Consider the following 21,019-nt stretch of genomic DNA (forward strand, 5'->3'; position numbering starts at 1 on the left):
CCATAGATTTCCATAGACCTTCATATTTCAACCAGCTAAGGAACATCATCATCAATGCACCGAGTAAATTTTTTTGCATCTACACCCGAAACTTTTACCTTTTTAAAGTTTTTTTTTTTTTTTTTTTTTTGATAAAGTAAGTTTTAATTTATCTAGCAAATATCGAGTGATAACCTAATTTTGTCTGAAACAAAACTAAATCTTTCACCACCAACAGTCTTTTGGAAGCGTAAATGAAAATATTCAATATCTCACGATATTCTGTAATAATTTAGCCTTCATTGTTAATTTTCTTCATGACAGATCTAGAAAAACTTTGTTTTGGGAGAAATTTTTTTTATCTGCTACAAGTGTTGTTTTCACTCTAGATTTTTGTTTTAAATTCCAATGCATCAATTTTTAAGAATCGAAATTAATTTGTAGTTACAAATTTTGGAGTTAATTAATAAGTTTTCAAAGAATGTTGCCAATTGTTCTTATTCTACACTGTAATGAATATTAAAAAGGAGACTGTAAAGGAGGGGAAATATGAATAAAATATTGAAGATAGATCGATATCTAATTTGGTTCAGAACATTTTTTTATATCTTAATACAATAATTTATTAAGAAACAATATAATCTTTACATGATTTTGTATTATTATCTCAACGCTATTTCAGATTATGAACTAACTTTTAAACTTTATTAAAGTTATAAAAACATTTTATTTCAAATTAAATACTTTTTTTTTATATTTACTTGCTATTACCATAGATAGAAATTTGTTAATTTCCTACTCATGTCTAAGGTCCCTCCCCCTATACTCCCTTCTATGGTAAACATTGAGTAGAAAAATATGAAGCATTGTAAATTTAAAGACATTCGTGAAGAGATCCAATATCTAGAGTATTAAAAAATATGACCTAAATTGAGTACGTTACTTTTGGAAGTTACAAACTAAACATTGGTTTTTTTTCCAAAGCTGTTATCAGTTTTTGTATTTCTGGAGGGGTCAATATCTAAGTTTAAAGTACGTGTGCTCATGAATGACGGAGAGTAACACTGATGATTTTTTGGGATTAATAAGTTGAAGTCTTTGTTGGACTCAGAGTAGAATTAAGGATCGACATCAGACTAATTTATGTCCCATGTATTTACTGGACACGAAGTGGAATTTGTCTTTGTTTTTTTCCCTCAAACAGCTGCATAGAGCTAATTTACTAAGTTTCTATGATACCTAAGCTGTTCTACCCCTAAACATTCCTCAAATTGTCAGTGTAACAACGTTAATTTTGGGGGTTTTTTTACAGATCATATTTCTTACAATTCTGCAAATATAAATTATATTTTGTTCCAACTTATGTTTCACAATGTCGACTCTTTTGACCAAACTTCTTAAAAAATAAAGAATTTTCTATATATTTCGGTATTTTTAACATTTTTTCACATGATATGATGTTGGATATTTTAATTCATATATATATTTTTTTTTTTAATTCTTGAGCATCTGTCGAACAAAAAATATTTTGGTCAATAATTATACAAAAATCCATCCCTTATGATTGCAACCGAAAGATATAATTATAAAAAAGTATTCAATTTGTTATTGATGATTTTAGTATAATATGCATCAAATACGAAGGACACATAGTGTTTTCTATTATTAAAATATCAATTTTAATTTTGGGGTGGATATACCAGGAAAGTACTCGTGTTAGGAGCTGAAGGGAAGTCACGTATGCTTAACAGACTAAACTGTAGAGCCACATATTGTTACTACATTATGAGACAACATGTAAGCAATATTTATATGCATTGAGCTTTCATGCATAAAAATAAGATCGTGACATTTATCATATATTTAATAGTTTTTGTTTGTTTTATATTTGTTTGTAAAGATCAAGTGAAGGTTTTTGTTGTATCCAACTTTTATATCTATTTATTTCTATTATAAATGTTTTAACTCAAGAGAAAAAAGTTTTTTTATTTAAGATAATTCTTCGCTTTTGTATGAACAACTTTCAATATTATTTAATGTCCAATAATAATTATATAACATACACTAGGTATGTGAGTGGAAAGCTGTTGATTGAACATTACATAGATATGATATATCTTTATCAAAGGAACTTTGTGTAACGTTATATTGTATAACAAGTGAATATGTATTTTGGTAAAATAGTTATTGTATTGACAGCCATCTGTCAGTCAACTTTATTATAACAACGGAAATGTTTCATTTATTCTGACTGAATGTTTTTAAAAAGATAATAAAAAAACTTTGGAACTCAAATGTAGTTTATACGGTATTATCAAATATATTTTATCGACGCACATATAAGCAGAGTTCACCAACAAAAGGTTAGATGTATGTTAAAAACTTTTATTTTGGTGGAGTTTATTTTCAGGACCACTAAATTAAATTAAGTTGAAATAAAAATATTGTACCAAAGTTTACTTTGAGATTGTATTCGATTTTAATCATATCAATAAGAGATGGTTATGTTAGTTTCTCCATAACATCAATTGTTTTTCACTCATAATCATAAAGTAAAATTTACTTTTGCAAAAGAATCATTTATAACAAAACATTAAACTCTATTAGAAATCAGTGAGCTTGAGTTCAAATTTTGGTTGCTCCTAAAGAATACAATATATAAATCTTACATATAGATATGGGAATTCCCGGTGAGAGTAAAAACCATTACATTAGAGAATGTCATAAAAATGAAGTATATTTTATAAACAAAGAATATTATCGAAATTAATATGAGTATTAAAACTACACCAAAGTAATGCTATAAAACTATTTAACATGGAGAGACTGTGGAATATCCACAAATTTTTTGGAGTAAATTATCGGGACAATACGAGATAGTTGGGCTACTCCACCACCTACATGGGATTTAAGTCTTTTCATGGCTTTGATATAATTCTTACGAAACAAACAATTAAGCCATTTGTCTTCTTCTAAAATAGCTTTTTCAGCTAGTTGCGGACTTGATGTAGCCTAATATAAAATTAAAAGTATTACCAAATTTTTATAAAAGTCAACTCTTTTTTGAAGGTTGAATCTTTTCCAAAAAGAAATTCTGTTGTTGACGGAGGTCCCAATTTCGTTCCAGTTATCTTCGTGAATACCTCTGCTATTCCATTTGATACCCAAAATGTACACCATTCATCTAACTTTAAAACTTCCGACTTTGAGATCCTCTTCAGGCTTCCAGGAGCCCAAAGGTAAAATAGAGGTCTTATTTTTATTCACAGCCAATCCTGTTTTTTCTTGAAACTTCCGAAAATAATTAAGTAAAACTTTTATTCTGGCAATTAGCTGAGATTCAGAATTCGCCTCTACGGTTAAAGGTAAATCATCTGCATACAAATCAATAATATGCTGAGGTCCCTCAAAGCTAATCTCAAAGCCTCTGTACCTTATTGTTACACCTAAAACAAGTTCTGCGATTGCAGCTATGAAAAGAAGTGAAGCCGAGGGGCATCCCTGACGATAGCTCTTTTCTAAGATGATTGGCTGGCTTTTTAGTCCATCCAATGAGATCGTTGAAGTGCCATTATATAGCAGGGCACAAACGGGGTTAAAAAAATGTTTTGGAAGTAACTTTTTTACAGATCTAAGAATTTGCCCATATGAAATAGAGTCGAAAGCATTGCAGAAGTCTTTTGATATTATTTCTCCAAACTTCTTCCAACTTTCCACTGTGTTAATTGCAGCTTGAATATTGCGTGAAACATCGGAAGTTTTCCTATTCTTTAAAAACTCTTTTTGTTCAATCCCAATTTTTTTGTTGAGAATTGGTTGCATCCGTTTAGCCAATACTCCAGAGAGAATCCTATACGATTAATTGAGAACCGTAATTGGTCTCCAATGGTTATAGTTTGTCCCATCTCCTTTTTTCAGAATCAATGCAATTCTTCCTTTTGTTTGTGATTTGGTTAGTCATCCAAACTTTTCCATAGAACGTCCAATTTTTAAAAGATACGGAACGACTTCATCACTAAAATTCGAATAGACTTTACCCGAGACTCCATCTGGACCACAGGCTTTATCATCCTTATAATACTTTCCTATAAAGTTAGATATAACATCTTTGGAGAAGATATAATTCCCTTGAACAGTGGATATTACATCTCTTTTCGGAAAGTGGTGTCTTTTTGTACCAACAATGTTTTGGAAATGGGAATAAAAGTAGTCCAGCACATCTACTGGTTTAGTTATAACTTTTCCTCCATGAGTAATTTTTTTAACGCCGGGGCAGAAAATCTGTCTTTCTTAAAAAATGTCTTAAGTCTTCTCTATGCAGAATCTTCCAACGTAACACTTCCTTTCATTTCGCCCTCAGCAATTCCTACAGTTCTAAAGAAATTCAGAGAATCCACAAAATACGTGCGTGCAAAAATTGATCCATTAGTGAGAACATTATCCACTTGACTACTTTCCTATTTTCCAAAAGAAACCGTGAAGTCGTGAATGAATTATTTTTATGAGCTTTTGAGTTCCTTGATTGGATGAAAAAGTGGCATTAATACCTCCTAGCAATTCTTTTTTAAATTTCGTTTTGTATTTATTGTCTTCAATTAACCATTTTGGTATACTTAATTGAGAAATTTTATAAGGTTTGTGTTCAATTTATGATCAGAGGAAGGTTCAGGTTTATAAAATGTTTTTTTACCATATGAGTCAATATAGGAGAAATCAAAGCCAAGTCAATTCTGGAAGACTGATTCCCTCTCCTCCAAGAAATACCCTCTTTCGGACTGAATTTTTTTGTTAAGTCAACAACATTGAACTTAAGAATTATATTGTGTAGAGCAGTAAGGTTTGGATAGTGTGAATCAAATTTATGGAGACCAACATTTAAACCCCCAATTAGCAGGAACGGAGTTGAATCCTTTATTTGGTTATTAAAAATTGCTTGAAAAAAGGAAGTAGACGTTTCATTCGGCCAATAGGCATTTATAAAACTGAAACTCATTCCCTTTAAAGAAATTCGAATTTTATGGCAATTGCTTTTGTTGGAGAACTCTTTAACAGAGGAATTTTTTTTGATTTTCTTTTAAATTAGAGTCAAGACTCCTCTTTTAGATCTATTTCCACTAAAGAAACAATGAAATCTTTTAGGTAAGCAAATGGGTCTGTATTTTTTGTTTGATAGCTTCATTTTATAATAATGTAAAAAATAAATAAAAGGATAACGAGAGTGGTCCACCAACTATCAAGAAGCACCAGACTCCGAGCTTTTTGACTGTTTCTTCTCTCTTACAGGGGAAAGATCTGAATCCGGTTTACTTCTTTTCCCCACAAAGGAAGTACGAGTACGACTTTCCAGAATTGTACGGACGTCCAAATGAGGCTTGGATTGTTTTTTGTTTTTTTTTGCTTTCTACTTTCTTCATCATTCGTCTCATCATTTTCTAAAAGAGAACATTCGTTTACCTTATTCGATATGGACTTGTTCTACGCCATTATTTCCCGGATCATTGTTTACTCCGGAAGACTTCTTTTCATCTTTTTCTTCTACAGTTTGAGTCTCACGAACCTCTTCAATTTGTTTTTGGGATAGAAGATCTTGATCAATTCTGGAAAACTTATCTTTATCTTTTTCTTATACAGTTCGGATCTTACTAACCTCTTCAATTTGTTTTTAAGATAGAAGATCTTTATCAATTCTGGAAGACTTATCTTCATTCTTGTCTTCTACCAATTGGCCTTCCTTATTCCCTATAATTTGTACTTATGATGGAATACGTTCTTGCATGGCTTTTTTGAGAGCCCTTTCATATTGAAAAGTTTTAAGTCGTTTTTCCATGCAATAATGCTTCATATGTCCAAAATTAAAGCATCTTTGAGGTTGAAGTTTCACTCAACAAAACTTCAGCTTAATTAAATTTCCTTGCACTGGTAAAATTTGAGGTAAAGACAAAGAATCAGCTACAATTTCCACGATGTAGTCACTGTCACCGCCAAATCTCCCCATAACATTTATATTTTCCCTCCACTTTGTCATCAATTGGGTTTTTTTAGGATAGTGATTTATATTTTCCCCGACCTGCTTCATCCATTCAACCACATTTACCTCATTTACTCTTTTGAAAGTATTGATGAGCGTCACAGCCAATTCCTTCTTTTTATTAATATCAACATTGTCAATTCCTTTTATTTTAAAAGTGACATCCTCGATTGAACCGTCCATATTTTTATTTTCATCACATTGTGTTTTTTTAATTCATCAATTCGACCCCTAACGTCTATAGGGAATCTAGTATAAAAACAAGCTTGACCCAGACTAAATCTAGGATTATCTGCCGCAATTTTATGCTTATTAAAACCATATTTCATTGCTCTATCGTATATATCAATGTGTTTAACATTATCTCCTCTAATGCATTAACCTGATGTATTTTCCATTGTGAGCACAAAAGTATCCCATTTAAAGTTATTGTCCAGGTTCACCCGAACCGCTGTATCTCTATGAATGCTTTTATTTTCCTTCAAGACATTCGAGTAACCTCTTCCTCATATTATAACCGGAAGTTTTGTTTGTGAGGTTTAGTGGGTATATTTTGTAAAAGTTCCGACTATTTCTTATAAAGTAAATAAAGAAAGTTATATAATATGTATATATGAAAATAAAATATAATTAGCCTCACAAAGAGAAGAAGAACAATCAAAAACAATGACTTGCTTTATTACTAGGGATCTCAGGAGACAATCTTCGACTCTCAGAGACTGACCTCCAATACACTGTATTTCAAAAAAACCACAGAAAAAGGGACTTTTAGAACTTAAAATACTTTTTACACATATACAAAGGCCAAAATACGCCTAGAACTCACTAAATTCGAATTTAATTTACACAGCACAAAAAAGACGTCTGCACAAAACACATAACACACGCTTTTTTTCAAGCCGTTTCAAATGGTTCCTGTACTCCTGAGGTAGTAAACTGTAAACCTGGAAAATTGGCAGACTCAAGATAACTTTCTACTGCTAATCGTTTATTCAGACTTAATGAAAGTACTCATAATCCATCAAAAAACTTGCAAATGCAACTACGTCCTTAAAATCTACGCTCTAATCAAGCAAAAAAGTCTTATAAGGATGGTCCTAAGCATTTTTTTAACTCATTGTTTGATCTAGATTTTTAACAGAAAATCTAAGGCCAGTTGTTGGCCCTGTTATTGAAAGAAATGTGGGTTTTTTTTTCAACATTCAAAAAACCTACTTGTCAGTACGTTGTTTGATGAGCCGGACCACATTCGAGAGTTGGCATCGCGAAGAATTAAAAGCTAGGGGAACTGAAATTAGCACTAAAAACAGAATATTTAAAACACCAAAGTTTTATGCAAGAAACTACACCGGGATTATTGTGTATAAAAAGAATAAAATGACTTTCAATATTCATTTTTGTATTATTTTAGGCAATCAGTTTAATAATGGAAAATTGTAAGTTTTTACAAAAATTTGGAGACCGGTAGAGCCCTCCAAATGATGCAAAATTTTAGAATCATTGAGTTTAATAATAAAATAAAATATAATAATAAAAGTTGACCAAAAAATGACCAAGACGTATTTTTTTGCGCTCAACCGAGTGCCCCTTCTCGTTTTAATAATAAAAAACTCTCCAAATTCATTTTTGTATTATTTTAGAAAAACAGTTTAAGCCTGTGAATACGTAAACTTTTACAAAACTTTAAAGAGCAGTAGAGCCCTCCAAGGTCCAACCATGTGGGCCCCCATAAAGTACTTAAACTCAATTATATACATATACAGATATTATTTAAAATATTTGTATATAAAAAACTGTTGTATTTACTTTGAAAAGATTTTATTATTAAATATTATTTTCAATTTATTTTTGATGACAAAATGTCAATAATTTTTATAGATTCAGTCGAATTTCAATAGATAGGTAGATTATAAGTAATCAAAAACTTTGAAGAAGAAGAAAGACAATTTGATTAGGAGAAATTTCTCTAATACTCAAGAAGGTACCTACATACGTAAAACCTTCAATAGTGTTGAAAACTAATCTCCAAAATAGAATAATAAAGCAAAATATACCAAGACAATGAATATTATTATTTGACAAACTTTGAGTTGTATACCTGTTTGCATTGATGTTTACTCTTCTCAAAAAATTAATTCTTCATGATGAGATTAAAAAAAAGAGGAAGTCCATTTTCCTTTCAACTGTTTTAATTAATTTTCAAAAGTTGTTTTTAATATTATTATTAAAAACAGCTGATTCTACCTGTTATGAACTCAAAAAAGGTATAAAATTTGGATTTTATTTTAATTTATGTCAATCATATTTATAATTCGTTTCATTTTTTATTTTTTTTAATAATTCGTTTCATTTCATACTCTGTCATTGATACTTATATTGATGAAATTGTCATTTCAATGTACATAATAATTAATAACTATTATCTAAATAATAATTAACAGTTGGCAACAACAAAAAATACATATTTAAAGTTGAGATTAAAAGGGTGTAAGAAAGTTAGTCGTGTTTGGATGTGAAAGACGTACAGACCTGTCGTTATGTTAAAAAAATCTGTTTTTTCTTAGATTAATCTCATTTAGTTAATGAAGCCTTCACATGAAATTTCTACTCAGACTTGATTAAAATGCTAGTGTCCTGTAATACTCCACTTTCTGTAATTCTGTAAGCTAAACTAATTGAATGAGTTCTGCTTCTCTAAACTATATTAACAATTTGTTTAATTTGTTGGGGAAGCCGATGTTGTTACGATTAAATTTGAAAGTTAAATTCAAAGTTATCCAGCTATTTTCTAGTCAAAAATGGCTTTTGGATAGAATAAACAAACGTAAATAATTGTTTTACACATTTTTTGATAAGCTTTTTTACAATGTTTGAACCTATAACATTTTATTACTTTCTTTTTTGAAAATATGAAAATGACATTCTTAACATAATAGACATATATCGTTATTTCTATGAATAAATAGATATATTAACAGAAGCATATATGTGTACTAATTTGTACTACAGTTAAGCTATGAAACTTTGTTATCAAGGAAATCAGAAATGACATAGATAATTTATTGTTATGATTAGGATCTACAGTAGATTATGGAGTTAAATCACTGTTCTAAGTTAAATTTAACGAAGGTTTAAAGAACAGTGATGACAAATGTTCAATTTCAATAGTAAAGTAGTCAGGAAAATATGTAAGAAAATAAAAGTATTTATGAAGAAGCCTTCTTTTATCATCACATGAAGCTAAAGATTTAACAATTTGTAAAAAATAACCTACTTTTTCCCTTTGTGAAACTTTTCTATTTCATTTAAGAATCTTAGGTATAGTCAAAGGCAAATTCTGGGATTAAATTCTTTTCTTAAATATATGGAAAGATATTGCTTGTGGACCATTCTTTCACATTCAAAAATTTCAGGATTATTTGACTTAAAAGTGGAAACACTGTACTTTTTATCCCTTTAATAGGATGAAATAACCTAATCAATTATTTCTAATCGAATCATTAAATAAAGTGTATTCTTCATTATTGGAAATACATTAAATATTATTGATACCTTGTCAACCATTTTTACAAGATCTTCGATATGTATTTATTAGTTCATTCTTGCCAAATAAATATATATTTAAGTCCCTCTGTTCTCACTTTCAAAAAGATTCCCATTGAAAAGAGAAAGTCTTGCCCAATTGTTGTAAAAAAAATAAGCACTTTGAAAAGTTTATCGTTAAAAGTAATACGGATTCAGGAAGTTTATTTGCTGAGTTAACTCTAATTTTAGAAGCATTTCGTTCAATGGTCTTGGAAATTCGAATTTTCATTTAACCTTGATCTATCGTGAATTGCCAGGATTTTTACCGATAAGAGAGCTCAAGACAAAAATTAGCTATACAAAATATTACAGGAGTAGACATTTTGCTAAAATCTGACCTAATAGTTTTTTTCAATTGACTGATTACATCAAACAACTTGCTTGCAAATAAAAACATGCACACAAGAAGGTTTTAGGTATTGCTAGAGTGAAGATGTGCTTATCTTCCTCCCTGTAGAAAAATCGTATAATTTCGTATATACATAATTAGTAACAATACGTTCTAGTCACACATCTCCTACAGGTATCTTGTCTATTTGAAAGAGGTAATGAATTATGATATAACTTCAACGACTCAAATGACGTAGTTAAGTAACTACATAATTTTATCTGTTGTAGTTTCTACAAAAGACCAATAAGGACTTATCCTAAGACTGACAAATTTTATTAGGACCGGACTAATGGGCCTGCAGTCTTTAACTTTTTTTTAACGATCACACACTATACCTTACGCATGTAGCACCTGAGTATCTGAAATACCCCAGCTTTGTTTCATTCATTGTGGTAAAATCTCTTTTATTCCTTTATTTTTTTATCAAAATGAAAGAAAATTCAACGGATCATCCACCTGAAACTCCTTCCTTGGAAATAAAAAGAAATTATCTTACGCTAAAGTCCTCGAAATAAGAGAGAATAATGTAAAAGATGCATTGGAAAATATTAACCTGAGCTCAAGATTCAGGAGGGATACTTTGGTTGTGCCTCTTACTGAGTCAGACAGCAAATGTGTATATAATAATGTAAGGATGAAACCACTATCGATTTATAAAGCTGCCTTTCATTTTGGCTTTACCAAAAAATAAATTTTGGTTGATCAAGTCCGATATGGATAAGGTTACGCATCATTTTATACAAAAGTCCCCTTACACATTCGTCCAAGGCTACATCTGATGAAAAGGACTCACAAACCATAAGTAGATGGACCAACCGGAGAAGTTAAGTCCATTGATATGAGAATAAAAGACATCGACAACTTCGAAATAGATAATAAAAAAAAGGTTTAAAATAGCTGTAATTAATACCCTTAAAAGGTTAGATGAGATTAAATTTTAAAAAATTGATCTCCAAGTTCGTTGACGTGGATGACTCCCTTTGTTGGTCTAAAGTTCTTGTTGATAAGCAGTGTGACTCCACGTTTCGAATTTTAAAGATGCTTGTCGAAGGCACTGAAAGTTAGATAAAAGTTCGGAACACAAAATGATTTTCTAAACAACACCTAGTATAATACAGTGTTTCAATGTCTAGTTAAACAAGATGTTGTTGAAGGGCCAATAAAGCGTACTTTCTTTCCAACTTTATCAGTGAATTACAGAAAATTAGGCAATGTAAAAAGAACATACATTGTAAGCAGGCTTCTAGTTCTATCAATACTGAATCTTGAAGCAGACTCCCTAGACTCTAAAAACAGCTCTTTCTTCAAGATCAAGATCTGTAATGTACTCTAGAAGTAAAGGCAAGTTTTTTTCGGAGAACAACGAATAAGTGGCTTTTGTGGGACCAAGGACGAGACGAGTGATCATTTTCTCTATGAATACGAGACGCTCTGCCCAATATATAACGCCATTGGCAAACATTGAAAAGGAACATTTTTTTTTATGACATGAAAAAAGATGATTTTTAACCTTTTACTTTGAAAAAATGAAGAAGATTATAAATACAGCTATTTGAAAGGGTCAGCATATCTTATATGCAAAACGTGTTTCTTCGGACTATGATATTTCTGGTGTTTTATATATTGTGAAGCTTCACTTTTGTGTTTTAAGACAGATAATTCTTTTATAGACAAACAATTCAAGGTTTTTTTCTAGTTTTTTATTAACTTTGTGTGATAAATGTTATTGATTCCAATATTTTCATAGTATTATTAATTTGAAATATGGATGTTGGCCAAGAAAAACAAACATGCAGAAAACAAAGAAGAATCTATGAAGCCAATAGATAATGGAATTGAAAAAGTATGAAACGAGATAGAAAGTTCTGAAGCAAATGCTTCAACTGAAAAAGGCCAAGACACATATTGACCGTCAAACACAAAAAAAAAACTATTACATACAGATTAAAACTATTTTATAAGCATCTCCAGTAGGGTGGAGCTTATTTTTTTTAAATAGAGAAATGTTAAGTTCTTAGGGTCGTAAATTTTTCCTTTTCAGCTCAAAATTTTTAAAAGATATTTAGAGGTAGCTCAATGGCTCCCAAATTTTGAAATTTTATGATTTAAAAAAAAATAGTGTTATGACTTGAATTTCAAATCAGACTTTAATATTACAACAAATCTTACAAAACAAAGAATTTAACCGATTATATTTATGATCGAAAAAACTGATAGTTTTTTTTTTACTAACAATTGGTACTAATTGGTCGAAAAGAGCAAATAAAGCGATAACTTGCATTTTTATTATATGTCCATTTGTCTTCTTGTAGAAGAAATTATATATATCTTTACAATCTATGTGTCCCAAATAATTAGCAATGGTCAATTAATTACTTGAAGTAGACAGAAAAAGTTCAATTACAATCAATTTGAACTTTTACGGACGTTTTTTCGATAGAACAGCCTTTATAACCTAAATTTATGTCATATGTCCAAAACTAATTACCATGGTTTAGTTTTAGTTGAAAATTCTCATTTAAGACCAAGATTTTTAAGGTTTAAGAATTAGAAATATCACTCCAAAATATTTGTTTTTTATTGAATGATAAAACTTTCATATATTTTTCAAATTTATTTTGATCAAAATTTTAAATAACTATAACGTAATAAAGTTATTGTAAATTCTATTGAACATATATTTTTTAATTAAAATTTTAAATGTGACGGTGTCCTTGAATCGTGATTCATCAGATGTAAGTAGACGACTGTATACCTTAATGATACCAACTCCAAGATCAGCAAGATCATTAACAAATATAAAATGAATGATAGTATCAACAGCTTGTCGGTAGTCATCTCGATCATTTCCATAAATAAGGATCTGTCTCAAGAAAAGGTATCTGGGAGGTGCAGACTTTTGAACAGTTTCTTAGATTTTTTTTAAATTGGTATCTTCCAAGTCATTAAGGAGTTCTACGAACCCGAAAAATTCATGAAATTTCTCGAAACGTAAGAACAATCATTGAATTTGTGATACATATAAACAAATTTGGAGCAATTGGACTTTCATAAAGTGTTTGACTCCATTGACCACAAACACTTTCTTAATACTGTTAAAAAGTTTCTCTCAAAATGAAACATTAATCAGTTAGAGCTTTGTTTCTTTAAAAAAAAGATCATCCACTATTTATATTGAGGGTAACTCCATCCAATCTTAAGAAATGGTGCAGAAAAGATGCCCTGCGTCACTTTTACTTTTTTTACGGATATTTTTGTAATTTTGTAAGTCCCTACAAAGAAAATATGGAGGCTTTTGAATTCCTGTGAACGCTACTAATAATTCATTTGATGCAAATGCAAATCTTAAAGTAAATAAAAGTACAAGATCTAACTTTATTCCAATTAAGAAATGAATTGAATTAAATTATTTATTGCTAATATAAGTATCGCAGTTATATAAAATCACGTGGGGTTTAACATCAAATTTATAACTTAAAACTTAGTCCTCCTACGTTTAATTCTACCTTTAAAATATAACTTTATCAAGCATATTTTTTATAAATTGTATTGAGGTTAAAAATATAAATATAAAAATGGTTTATTAGAAATAATTAATTAATTGATATAGCTCTTGAATGTGAGAATGATTCGCCTTTTAACAGGAGAAAAGAAAAACTGTTTTCTTTTCTTTTTTACCTCTTCATATATAGTCAAGATGAAGGAGGGAGTTTTTTTTTACCATATCCACATTTTTTTTTTGTTTTAAACTATTAAACTATGCGGCAATATTATAAGTCTTTTAAAATTACACAAGAAAATCTAAGTAGTATGACTTCTTCTGAAAATATTAAGGGATTGGATATTGGTTTTTTTTATGCCAATGCCCTTATTACGACCAAGTTATGCGCATATCAACCCCTGAATGTGAAAAAATTAAAGATAATTTTTATATCTGTTACTACGCGATACTAAGCTTTTTCTTTGAAGAATTTAAATGCGTCAGGATCCAGATTTGGTCTGATATTACCCGAAAATGTCAGCAAAATATTTTAACACTTTGAAATAAATTATTAGACTATATGAAACTTTTGAGAAGTAATTATTTTTAATGGGAATTCTATAATCGTAATTCATGTTTGATCCTGTTTAAAAACTTGTCTGCATATTTTTACTGCTGTGAATCAGCCCATACTGAAATGTCCTTTAGGAGGAAAATAGTTTTAAACTAACATGGTAATACAAATTACTTAAAACACAATATCTCGACCTAAATATTTTATATAATAAAGGTTTATGAGCCTAGAAAAAAAATAAAGAAGAAGATTTTTGACTCAATGATTATCATATCATTCATCGATACAGGATTGATAATATGTAATATAAATAAACTATTTATTCCAATGACTTTGGTAAATGTATGGCTTTCAATTCATTATTTGATAAAACTCTTCTAGAAATGAAAAATTATATTATCTTTTATTAATTTTTCCATATACTGTATAATATATTACCATATTTTTTTAATATCCCGTTTTTTTTGCAATCCATTTTTAATAAAATGTGAATGGATTCTTTCTATTTAATATTTGGAAATATCTAAAATGAAGGAAAAACTAATAACTCAAACTCTACGCCCGTTTTTCTTAAAATCATTTATCTTATCTGGCATATTTTCTGTCGTAATAATACCCATAACGTATGATTCAAGACAAGAAGGAGAAATTGAAGACATCTTTAAGCACACATTTCTTCCGTATGTTTAATCTTAAGTTGGCGCCAAAAATTAAGGGATGATAAGTAGTACTATCCCGCTGATAAAAACTTTGGGCCATAAAAATATTTTGTCACTAATGGTTGAAAGGGAAGCTGTCATTTCCTAATATCTAGAGTAAACCTTACAAAAGTTTTCGGATCTAAGATGCACTTATAAGCATAAGGGGCAATTATCAAATCCTAAAACGTTTTTGGGACACTGTAAATGCTCAACCAAAATATCCTAAAGAGAGATTTTGCCTTGTTAGAACTCCCAAATTCGTTAAATCTCTAAGAATGACAATCTATCAAAATTTTGTTCAATCAATGAATAGAATGTATCATTCTACGGGAATTATTCTTAAGAACAATGAGGATAATTGTCAAAGAGACTCTTAAGATAAATTGCTACAGACCCAGACACCGACATCTACTTTCTGATGATTCCAAAAGGAAAAGAAGAGAAATAGTTCAAAACCTCCTTAAAAAAGTCGAACGAAGTGAGCATTTCGTTTTCTGTAACGAAAAACTTTTCACTGTAGAGGTTGTTAAAAATAATCAAGTTAATATAATCCTAGCTAAAGATATAACCTCTAAGGTTCCAGAAAATGGTATCTAGACGTGCCAAACCTACATCTGTCATGGTCAGGCCAGCAATTTCATCCAAAGGGAAAAGATTTCCATTGATTTTTCTCCATCATGGAGTAAAAATCAATTCCCAAACCGATATAAACACCAACACCATCCTGGAGCCGGTGGTTCGTAAAAATCAAATAACAAAGTATAAAAAGTATGTTTTTGTAAAAGATTCTGCGCCAGGTAGTTTTTTCAAAAAACAGAACATTGAATGTACTATTTTTACCGTATTGTCCCAATACGTACATGCATGTATTAATGCTTTGAAAAGTCTTTTACATTTTTTTTAAATTATAATAGACAAAAGTAATATGGAACAATTAACAAGATTTGGAGGGGTAAATGTATTAAATGAATAAGAAACCACAGTTATTCTTATTATTTGAAAAATAGAATTTATCACAAGAAAAAAAAAAATATTGTACATATATTTGTATCTAAATATATTTGGATAATATAAATATATTAGTATAAATTATCAGTTTGTACTAATGTATGCGAATTAGTTATGTGACAGAGATAAATGTATATTTAGGGGCTCTATGCAATAGTTGGAAAATAAATTTGTATTTATATGACTGGGTAAATTTAAAGAGAAGATATTACTTAGACCAAGGAATACTCTAAATTTATGTCCATGAAAAGCAGAGTCTTCTTTCTTGTTTTTTTTTTTTTTTATGTTTGATTAAAGCGGAATAAGAAGTAGAAATAGTAATTTGAACAATATTTTTTACAATTCGCAAATTGTGAACAATCTATGTATCAAAATTCTTAAGAATGAAGCACATTTTTTCTTTTTTATGAACGCGAAACTTTTTGATCTTTTTAACCTAATATATGTAAACACCTTTTTTTACCTATATTTTATTTCCATTGATTTATTCTCTATTTCATACAATATAAAATATTATGACATAACTTTAGAAATTTCAGTACTTAGTACCTTTGATAATCATTTTTAATGTTCCTTTAATTGGTTCGATGGAGTTGCAATGATTAAATATAAGTAAACATTATAGTATTACATTTACTCGGCCTAACCAAGGAATCTTTTGGTGAAATCCGTATACATAAAGTATATTTCTTTCTCTAGGAATCACCATGACGCGAACGTACACTCATTGGATTCAAGAGAATAACTTTTCACGAGCGCGTTGTCCATGAGCTACAGCAATATAAAAATATATATTTAAATCAATATTTATTTATAAAAGAAAAAACTAATTGCAAAGTCGTAGACAGTGCTTCAAGTACTATTAAAATTATTAATATAATTTAAGAGTTTTTTGTCTCTTGACTTGTGTTATTAAGTGAAAAAAAATATTATAATATATTGACCATCTATAAAATACTAAAATCTTACATAATCATCATCACATGTATTGATTCATCTCATGTTTAGCTTACGACCTGTACAGTGTACAAGTCATACACATAAATTAATAATCTTATGAAATAATCAAGTCATTTACTGAACAATAACACAAAGTTTCTCAACGTTTTTGTTACATTCATTTATTTGAAAAAATTCCCTTTTTTATATTTATGAATAATTACACCCATGTTTATATACAAATTAAAATTATTGTACAGTAAATTAAAATTATTTTACAGTAAATACAAATTAGATAAAAGTTTAATTTAGTAGATTTGACGAAATAGTTCAGTCCAGTGGATAACATTTCTTGGAGTTGTGGGGATAGATCTTCAAACATTTATTTATCCTTAATATCGTCTATTATTGTTAAGCAGGTTAAAAATCCTTCATATAGACCAGAACTGTCGACCGACCACAAAATTATTGAAATAACTCTTCGTTTTATTCCCCTCAGTCATCAGTTTAAAGTTCCAAAATGGATATTAGGGCAATGCAATTTCAAAAAGTTTTTAAAATCCAATCTTTTAAAAGAGCTTAGTTTTTTGCTTTCCCGATGTGCTTATAAATATTCCTGTTAAAACAGTGCAAAAATTTATTAAATCTCAAAAAGAGAGTCCTGAAATAGTTTGAATAGCTCTTCTGGTTTGTTTGTTTTTAAATTACATCAAAGATTTAGTGAATTCATATTAATTTTTGTCCTTTGCTGAAACTGACATGAGGAGAAAAGTAGATCACGAAATCGATCTCATTCTTAGAAACAAATATTTACCTCGCAAAATATAATCATTCAGTCACTACAATACAAAAAATTGTTGTTAACAATAGAACAATCGATAAGCCTTCTGAAGTATTACAATATTTCTATAAAAGGTTCTCAGAGATTTTAGGCGTAGAGAGGCTCAACTTCCGGAAGAAAAGGAGACCCTCAAAGGCTGAAGTATTGACCAAGGCTAAAAATCGTAAATTATATCTAAAATAATTTCAAGGATTCCAAAGCATTGGGTCCGGATGGCCTTTGTGGGCGAATTTTCTCTCCTGCTCTTGAAGAAATTCCGCCATAACTTTTAAAAGTAGAAAATCCATGGAGAAGTCTGGAAAAATGTCCCTTTCTCTTCCAAAAGGAAGGATAGCTCTTATACCTAAAAAGGGTGTTGGCGCTGATTTCAATCACTGGATGCCTATCACAGTTTTAAATGAAGCTTACAGAATATTGTCTGAAGTTTTAGTTATGCAAATTGAAACCCTTTTAAACCAAAACATCAACGATGAACAGAAAGGTTACCTGAGAAATAGAAAAGTTACGGATATTTCACGAAATATAGCTACAGCAATTGAATCTCTTAATAGGAGTGGCAAGTTTGGTGTATTGATTGCAATTGATTTTTGCAAAGCAAATGACTTTATACGTCACTGCCATATTATGAGATCTGTTAAAAGGTTACTCCCCAAACGTTTTTTTAATCCTATCAGAGCTTTACTCACTAACAGATCTTCTATGATTTCGTTGGATGGTAGAATGAGTGAACCCATTCTATTAAGTAAGAGCTGTAGACAAGGATGTCCAGTCGCCCCCTTGCTATTTATATCTGCCATCGATGAACTAACAAGGACCATTTCGAAAAAGTATTTGGGATTTGGTTTTTTTTTTTTTTTTTTTACTCCACTTCTAATTGACCTATATGCTGATGATGTAACGTTAATGATTGAAGCCAATTCGGAAATTCAACTTTGGTATATGATCAAAGTTCTTTTGACTTTTTTTTTACAAATTTAAGGTCAATTCAGGATTAGAAATGAATCTAACGAAAACCACCGTCCTTCCCTTGGATCTTGGAAGCCGGATAGTTCTACAATAATCGAAGATTGTAGAGTTTTGTCGAAGGTGAACATTCTAGGCATCTAATGGACAACCAATGGGGTATCAAGAGGTAATTGGGTACGATTCAATATGATGGTCAACAAACAGATCCAAAAATGGCGTCATTTATCTCTACAAAAACCCATTGATTTAATTAATTTGATAATTGTTCCTTTTTTATTATACAGAGCTACCTCCATTCCTTCTCTAGCAGAATCTGCAATGATGCAAGAAGATGCATAGTTAAGGGTTTCTTCCATAAAAATTATATTCCTGCTTTAAAGCGTCCAAAGTATAAATTAGGCGGTGGGATCTGCCTTTTATCTAGTATAATTCCAAAATGTTACAAAAAGATTGTGGAGAAATTATGTGAATACCCATTGAGAGACTGGCGGGTGAATTTTACGTCCTCTAAATATTATGAATGGATCCAATTGAGAACACCTTCAAATAGTTGGGATTTGGAAGTTTTTTCGCCACTTTTAGCGTCTATTGAGAGAACTCTACAGAAAGGAAGGCCTACTTATCATTCAGATTCAACAATTGATATAATTCAGGAAAATAGGACTAAAATGCCTTTTGTTAATAAGTTTCTGAATTCGTTTTTATTAGAGAAAATTGAATGAATTTTTTATTAGGTATATCAGGTTATTTTACTTCAGGACATTAAATATGAACTATAATGATCATTTATATTTTGTTTTTTTAAACGTAATTGTCCTGTGGGTTTTTATTTATATAATCTACTTTTATCTTTATGTGTATTCATTATTTATACTATTTGTATTTTAGAATATAGATAAATTATTTTAGCAAAAAAAAAAGTATTTACATAGAAAATAAAATTCTAAGAAATTGCAAGCACAAATACTGAAATACCTACTTCTTTCAAAAAAATATTTTTAGTAACTCCGTCATACCTTAAGATATATAAACTTTTTTTATTATCAACTAAGCATCGTTCGTATAACTAAACATGATTTTGTAATGACGCACTGTTCTTTAGCTACACACGGTCGTTACTGGAGTGTTATTTTTTTCTATCAAGTAGTCACGCAGTTCAAATATATTCAGTACACATTCTAAAATTAGGACTCCACAGACAGAAAAATCTTGCTCTATTAAATTAATTTATTTATTTTAATGTTTGAAGAATTCATCACCTTGCATACGAAATTTATTGTACGAATATTAATTCGATTCTTCATATTTGTAATATCATTAATTTATAAATAATTGATCATTGCCTAAGTTCTAATACTATAATATCCGGCTTGTAGTATTCTAGTAGTATCCTAAGTAGGGTTGTCCGTTATAAATGAGCCTGTTACCTTTAATTTGAGGATTTCAGATAGAGACGTTTTCTATAGGGAAAATCAAATAACTACAACTTTTGGATAGTGTGCCTCTAAGCTTGGATAATTGCTTTAAGCGTATTTCTTTATTTATAATACAGGAACAGTAAGATTTCTTCCATTCAAAACAAATGTTTACTGGCCATTAATTTCAGCTTAAATTACTTTACAAATATAGGAAAGAAGAAGGGTTAAAGAGACTGTGAAGGGATTTGTTAAAATGAATCTAAGGTATTGGTGTTCCCAAAAACGATTGACAAATGATATTTGACAAGTTTTACAAAGGGAAATTGTTTACTGTAGAAAACAGATACACGCATGTGAAAGAGAAAATGTTCCGATCTTTAGTTGTAAAATCAAGCGTTTTTAATACAAAAATCATTAAAGAGAATAGGATAATCACTTTATGTAAATCTGCAAAAGAAACATCATCTAGACCCTCCTTTACGTTTATGGAAGAGTAAAACCTACTCCTAAAATTTATACTACAGTTTATTCTTTGGGATGAATAAACACCATCTAGAAGTAACGGTGTGTTCAGTTAGGCAATGAAAAATAATTATTTAGTGGGAAATAATTACAGCCAGAAGTAACATTTTGTATTTCTTTACTTAAATAGTATATGAAAGAGTCTTTTTATTTATCATATTTGACATTCTTCTAACAGTTTTCAAATATCAACTTTTCAAGAGTTCGATTTCCAAAACCAATATATTAGAAGTATGTCAAATATGATATATAAAGGTACTCTTTCAGTTATTTAAACAAAGAATTACAAAATATATCTTGTAACACTTTTGCTCTAGGCCTACAAAAGGATAAAACAATGTTTAAAAATAAATATAACTCTGTAATGAGCCACCCAAAGGTTTTTTTCCCGTGGTATATCAAATATCCATGTTTTTAATTGAATATATTGGTTCTACCTATATAATATCAAATTGATTATATATAGTTGTAATACATTAGGCTTTCATTCTATGAATTATCAAAAGTGGAGAAGGATGCTTCAAAATTAAATGATTAATTATTGTTGAATTTAAAAAAAATAGTTTAATGTGTATAAAATTATTTG

The 21,019-nt window shown here is 29.7% G+C and overlaps 1 protein-coding gene across 1 annotated transcript in view; it reads left to right on the forward strand.

Moving 5' to 3' along the window:
- LOC121129864 (uncharacterized) overlaps window positions 1-21,019 on the forward strand; it is a 279,636-nt gene that overhangs the window by 196,322 nt on the left and 62,295 nt on the right. The window lies entirely within an intron of this gene.

The sequence above is a fragment of the Lepeophtheirus salmonis genome, chromosome 14 (assembly GCF_016086655.4).
Source record: "Lepeophtheirus salmonis chromosome 14, UVic_Lsal_1.4, whole genome shotgun sequence".
NCBI lineage: Eukaryota > Metazoa > Arthropoda > Copepoda > Siphonostomatoida > Caligidae > Lepeophtheirus > Lepeophtheirus salmonis.